The sequence below is a fragment of the Rhinopithecus bieti genome, unplaced genomic scaffold (assembly GCF_001698545.2).
Source record: "Rhinopithecus bieti isolate Rb0 unplaced genomic scaffold, ASM169854v2 scaffold_36004, whole genome shotgun sequence".
In the NCBI taxonomy this organism is placed as follows: domain Eukaryota; kingdom Metazoa; phylum Chordata; class Mammalia; order Primates; family Cercopithecidae; genus Rhinopithecus; species Rhinopithecus bieti.
Window position 1 is genome coordinate 520211 of NW_016815976.1, and position 7053 is coordinate 527263.

Here is a 7053-nt window from a genome sequence, read left to right on the forward strand (position 1 = left end):
GAGGGGGCGGGGAGGAGGCGGGGCGGGGCGGAGCCCGGCGGGAGTGGGGCCGCGCCCAAGCGGGAGCGCGCGCTGCGGCCTCCCCTGCCTCCCCGCTATGGGACGGGTCTCTGCTTTCCTGCCATAGATGTGACTCCCGCTTGAAGGGGATTTTTTTTGTTGTTTTGAGACGGAATGTGGGAGGCTGGAGCTAGCTATATGTGGAAGAGTCTATCTGTGGCTGAAACTGGAAGGTTTAGGGAGGTGGAGCAGAAAAAAGAAAGGAAGGAGTCTCACCGGAGCCTGCTAGGGACCGCGGCCCGTGGGTGGCCGCCCGGATGCCTGAAACCGAGGGGTTAAATACAGTCTCTGAAGACCCGCGCATCGATGTGCATAAGTGGTGCTTAAAAGATGCCAAGGAATTGTACCAGAATAGTGACAGTATTAACGCTGGGATTGCAATAATTTTTATTTTTCAAATATTTGTATTTCCCAATATTTGTAAAGTGACTTTTATCATTAGAGTTATTACATTTTAAAAACGACATTTGCTTTATGAAATAGAGTCCTGAAATTTGTAAATAGCTTTTGAAACACAGTGGGGAAAGTAAAGGATTACAAAGCTGCTGAAAAGAAAACCTCTGGTGAATCCTTTTGTAAATCAGGGCATCTTTGTGTGTAACTGCTACCTAGTTGACTTATTTTAAAGTTTGGATTTTTTGATACTGGGTTTTCTTAAAGTTAGAAATATTCTTAGGTACAATATCATAAGTTGAATCATGCGCCATTCCTCTCTACACCTCCAAAAAAAAGAGAGAAAGTAATTTTCCATTCAAAGATGTCATAGAACACTCAGACCCGTGTGTAACAGACTGAAAAGCAGTGGTGCCCAGGGAGCTCTCCGTTCTTCCCATTTTCCCAAGAAATTGAGCTGGGAAACCATGTACAAAGTTACACCGAAGTTCACTGTGAGGCCAGGAGTGGTACAGACTTATACCTGTAATCCCAATATTTTGGGAGGCCAAGACAGAAGGATTGCTTGTGGTCAAGAATTGGAGACCAGCCTGGGCAGTATGTCCAGACTCTGACTCTACAAAAAAAAAAAAAAGAATAATAATTTAAAAAATTAGACAGGCTTGGTGTAATCAATCCCGGCTACTACTCAGGAGGCTGAATCGGGAGGATGGCTGGAGCCCAGGAGTAGGAGGTTACAGTGACCTATGATGTCACCACTGCACTCCAGTCTGGATGAGAGTGAGACTCTGTTTCTATAATAAAATGAATTCAATGTGAGGAAATGCCAATGCTGTTTGTTTGGGATTTTTTAAGGGCATGCCAGCTGTCAGATCACTGAATCAAACTGTACAAAGTCTCTACTAGCATAAGAATGTGGATTTACCTGAACTGCAACATTGTTTTAGGTCTCTCAGTGACTAGATGATGAGGAACAATAGGAAGTTCTAAGAAAGACAGTGATAATTATCAAACAAAAACAAATAAGTCAAATACAGGCCCATTTATTTAAAGTTGGGTGAACAATATAAATGATCAGCAAAATACATTAAACCAATTCAGTAAACATGATGAGCATGGGTTGCGTTACGTTAATATTGTATCACATTACGGTTATGTCACATTCCGATCATAGTTCTTTTTTTTCACCAGTATGATCTATTCTCCTCCTAAACAAGACAAGGACTTTGGCACACTTGACCTATTGAATACCCCTTTTCTTCCCTGTTATTGGCAAAGATTTTATTTCACTTTTCTTTTTTTGAAAAAAGAAACGTGTTTTTTTTTTTAATCAGTCAATACTTATTTACATTTATCAATTGTATCGTCAAGATTAGTGGCATGGTGGGTGGGAGAAAGGATGAGTGTGAAGCACATTGATCCAACAGGGAAAAATAATTTATTACTGACCCTGTTTGGAATGGCCAGTGCGTGTAGTAATAAAAAGCAGATGAACAATTAGTCTCTTTATTATTGTTTTAAATTATCCACAGACAATGGACCCCTTCACCATGTAGAATGGTGTAGACTATTCCCACACCACCCCAGCCTTGGTACACCACTGATCAGGATAGATTAGATTATGTTGCAGTAGTTCCTTAAATACCATCTTGTAATTCCTTGTTTTTGACGACCTTTACAGTTTTTAGGAGTACTGCTTTAGTATTTTGTAGAATGTCCCTCAATTGGGGTTTGTCTTAGGTTTTTTTTCTCATAATTACATAGGGACTGTGCATGTTTTAGAAGGAAAACCACAGAGGTATAAAGTACCATTCTCATCACATCATATCAAAGCTACATCTATTAATACGACTTATCCTTGTTGATGTCAACATTAATCAAAGGTTGAGATCAAGTTGTTCTACTTAAAGTTACTTTTTTCCCCTCTCTTTTTGTACTGGAAGAAAGTCACTATGTGCAGCCAACACCGAAGACTGTGGATTTACCTGAACTGCAACTTTTCCTTGAGGGGGGAATGTCTATATAAACTACTGAAATTTTCCTGCCTTGGGAGGTGTATCTACATATCTCTTAATTTTATATGTATTTCTGTCTGTAATTTCTGTAGATCTGTCTTCCAAGTCACTAATTTAGTCTATTTAGTCTTTGCTAAGACTACCTTTGCCTGTGTTTTTCATTTCTAAAAGTTTTGTTTGGTTATTTTTCATATCTGCCTGATCTTTCTTGATATTCCTTTCACTTTGTAATTTCTTTTTTTCTTAAATCATTTTAATCATATGAAATAATTGGGGGTCTAATCATGATATGTGTCAATGTTTGCTCATGGTGGGTTGTTCCTCATGTATTTTATAATTTAGGATTGTGAGTTCATCTTCTGTACAACTTTAGCTGTAGGAATTTTGTACAACAGGCAGAAGCTGGAAGGGAAGGAGATTGTTAGTGAGTGCTGGAAAGACAATAAGGAATTGTTAATGGAGTCCAGAGAAATCAGGATGTTTTTAGATATCTTTCACGTAATGATGGCAAACCCAGTGAAACATTTGTCTATGGCAACATGGAAAATAGAGAAATGCATTTATTTAATTGTTAGACTTGGCTAAAGAAATTTCTGAGCAGGCTGGGTATGGTGGTTCATGCCTCTAATCCCAGCACTTTGGGAGGCCAAAGTAGGCGGATTGCTTGAGCTCAGGAGTTCAAGACCAGCCTGGGCAACATGGCAAAAACCTTGACTCTATGAAAATTACAAACAAATAGCCGGGCATGGTGGCATGCACCTGTAGTCCCAGCTACTCAGGAGGCTGAGTTAGGGGGATCACTTGAGCTTGGGGATGGAGGCTGCAATGAGCCGAGATTGCGCCACTGCACTGTAACTCTAACCTGGGTGGCTGAGTGAGACCCTGTCCAAAAAAAAAAAAAAAAAAAGGAAAGAAATCACCAAGCAGGAGGTTGAGCGTATCTGCTGGTTTCTTTTGGTTGTATATGAAAGAGTTCAGATACCCAGCACTTTGGGAGGCTGAGGTGGTTGGATTACTTAAACTCAGGAGTTTAAGGGAGGGCAACATAGGAAAACCCTGTCTTTACCAAAAATACAAAAATTAGCCAGGTGTGGTGATGCATGCCTGTGGTCTCAGCTACTCAGGAGGTTGAGGTCGGAGGATCTCTTGAGACCTGGGAAATCAAGCCTGCAGCGCAGTGAGCCGTGATCATTGTGCCACACTCTAGCCTAGCCTAAGTGACAGAGGGAGACCCAATCTCAAAAAAAAAAAAAAAAAAAAAAAAAAAAAAAAAAACCCAACAAAAAAAAAAAAAAAAAAAAAAAAAAAAAAAAAAAAAAAAAAAAAAAAGAAAGAAAAAGAAAAGTAAAAGTTCAGATAGGGAGAACTTAATTACAGAAGTAACTGTTTAGTTTTTGAGCAGAATTTAGAGGAAAGATAGAGGGCCTGGAACAGTCTTTCCTTCCATCAAAAGATTCACAAAATTTAAAAAGACCTTTAGGAAAATGATAAATGCCTGGGTACTACCAGTAAGACATGGTCTCAGAGTAAGGTTCAGATCAAGAGTCCACCTATTGGATGTTAGAACAATTTCAGGTGGTACCTCTTAGACCATCTTAGCTAGTTAAGAGATCTTTTAAGGATTTTATGTGTATGCTCCCTAGACTTTTAAGAATTTTAAAAGCATTGAACCATAGCATCTTGGATCTCAGCCCTACCAGAGAGGAATATATCTCAAAGAGATTTATGGGTGTGGCTTTTTTCTGAAGGAGTGAACCAAGGTAAGAGTCATAGGAAACATACAATATGTTTAAGAAAATTTTATTAACAGAAACACTGTGAATTTGAATAAAAGATACAGAGACAGTTGAAAATGAAGAGTCCTTGGGGCTCCCATCTTCTGTCATTTAAATATAGGTCCATAAAACAACTTATCAGCAATCATAGACCATTTCTTATGAAGAAGGAATGACGACAGAGTGTAGAGAAAGGACCCAGAGGGCAGAGCCAAGAGCTACTGAAAGTCACTTCCAGGAAGCAGGACTGGGCTATAATTAAGAAACTGGTTACATGTTTCCAGGTAGATTTCAGAATCACCATGGACAAGTGACTGCTATTGTTTCCTCTTCTCCCCTTTATAAATGAGAGAATTTACTATCCTATGCCTATTTCACCATTGTATATTGGTTCCATATGAGCAGATCACATGTCACTTTAGTTCACAAGTCTTTAAGAGGAAATGCACTTGAATATGGGCTGGACTTTGTGATTTGCTCCATCATGAGAATGTAAAGGAAGTAACATTCTAGGACTTCCAAGGCTAACTTATGAAAAGCCTTGCAGTTTTTGTGTGGATGTCTGCATCTCTTGGCATGTTTCTTCCTTAGCGACTCCCTCTTGGAACCCAGTTGCCATGCTAATAAGAAGTCCAAGTCACATAAAAAAGTGTGCTGGTTTACAGCCCCCGCTGAGCTCCTAGCCAGCAGTCAGCGTCAACTGCCAGCCATGTGGGTGAGCCTTCTTGAGCATCTGCCCTAGTTAAGCATCCAGATGACTCCAGCTCGGCTGCTATCTATTTGCAAACACAAATCCAAACTGAGAATCCACCAGCAAAGCTCGGCGAACCTACAGAACCCTGAGAGACAATAATGAAATATTGTTTTAATCCATTAAGTGTGGAGTGCCTTGTTATACAGTAGTAGATAACTGGAAGATAGTTCAATTCTAAAGACAAGAGAAAGAATCAGTAAGATAGGAAAAATAAATAGAAGAATTAGCAAAAACAAAAACTGGTTTATGCAAAAGGCAAATGAGGTAGACACATGTCTGGTCAAATTGATTAGTAAAAGAAGAGAAGTTGGAAATTAACAAAGTACAGAAATTTTAAAAAGGGGAACTAATATAGCTGCTATAGAGATTTGAAATACTAAAAATATGTTATGAATAATTATTAACTAATAAAATAAAGAGCCTAAATAAAATGAATAAATTATTTTAAAAATAACAGGTCAAAATTAGTAACAAGGAGTAGGGAATTTGAATTCATTATAAACATTGAAGTAATTATCAAAGCCTTTTCCTCCCAGATAACCCTAAGCCCACATGGAATTAGAGATGAGCCTTATCAGATTTCTAAGAGTTTAATCCTTTCTTTCTTTTCTTTTTCTTTTATTTCTTTAATTTTTTTTTTTCTTGAGACAAGGCTATGTTGCTATGTTGCTCAGGCTGACCTCAAACTTCTGGCCTCAAGCAATCCACCTGCCTCAGCCTCATAGCTGGGATTATAGGAGTGTGTCACCATGCACAGCATGACCTAATCCCTTCTTATACAATTGAGAAAAAAGATAAAGAAATAAAGTGGTCCAAGTCATCTTAATGAAGCTAGTATAATCATGATTCCCAAAACAAATAAGAAAGGAAAACCATAGCCCCATGGCCCACAATGAAAATAAATGCAAAAATGCTAAAATAAATACAAGTTGAGCATCTTTAATCCAAAACTCTGAAATCTGTAATGCTCCAAAATCCAAAATTTTTTGAGTGCTGACATGACTCCACAAGTGGAAAATTCCACACCTGACCACAGTAAAAATGCAGTCAAGACTTTATTTCATGCACAAAATCATTTAAAATAGTGCATAAAATTACCTTCTGGCTGTGTATAAAATGTCTGTGCAACATAAATGAATTTCATGTCTAGGTTTGGGGCCTATTCCTGAGATATCTCATTATGTATATGCAGATATTCCAAATTCTGAAAAAAATCTGAAATCCAAAAGACTTCTGGTTCCAAGCATTTCAGATAAGAGATACTCAACTTTTATTAGTTAATCAAATACAACACTGTAACAAAACCAAGAAATAAATAAAACCAAAACAGTGATAATAACATGCCTGATCCTCTTTTTCCTCTTTTTCTTTTCCCACAGCATATATCACTTCCTAGCTTATTAGGTATTGTATGTCAGTTGTTTAGTGTCCATCTCCCACCTGGAATATAAGCATGGCAAAAACAAGAATCTGGCCAGGTACAGTGGCTCATGCCTGTAATCCCAGCACTTTGAGAGGCTGAGGTGGGCAGATCACCTGAGGTTAGGAGTTTAAGACCAGCCTGCCAACAAGGAGAAACCTCATCTCTACTAAAAATACAAAAACTAACTGGGTGTAGTGGCAGGCACCTGTAATCCCAGCTACTTGGAGGCTGAGGCAGGAGAATTGCTTGAACCCGGGAGGCAGAGGTTGCAATGAGCTGAGATTGAGCCACTGCACTCCAGCTTGGGTGACAGAGCGAGGCTCCGTCTCAAACAAAACAAAACAAAACAAAACAAACAAAAAAACATGAATCTTAGTCTGCTTGGTTCACCAATCCTAGGCTCCTAAAACAGTCTGTAAATGTTTCTTCCAAGGATGAAAGAATGTGGCAAAACAGGACTTACATTTTTTTTTTATTATTATACTTTAAGTTCTAGGGTACAGGTGCATAACGTGCAGGTTTGTTACATATGTATACTTGTGCCATGTTGGTGTGCTGCACCCATCAACTCGTCAGCACCCATCAATTCATCATTTATATCAGGTATAACTCCCAATGCAATCCCTCCCCCCT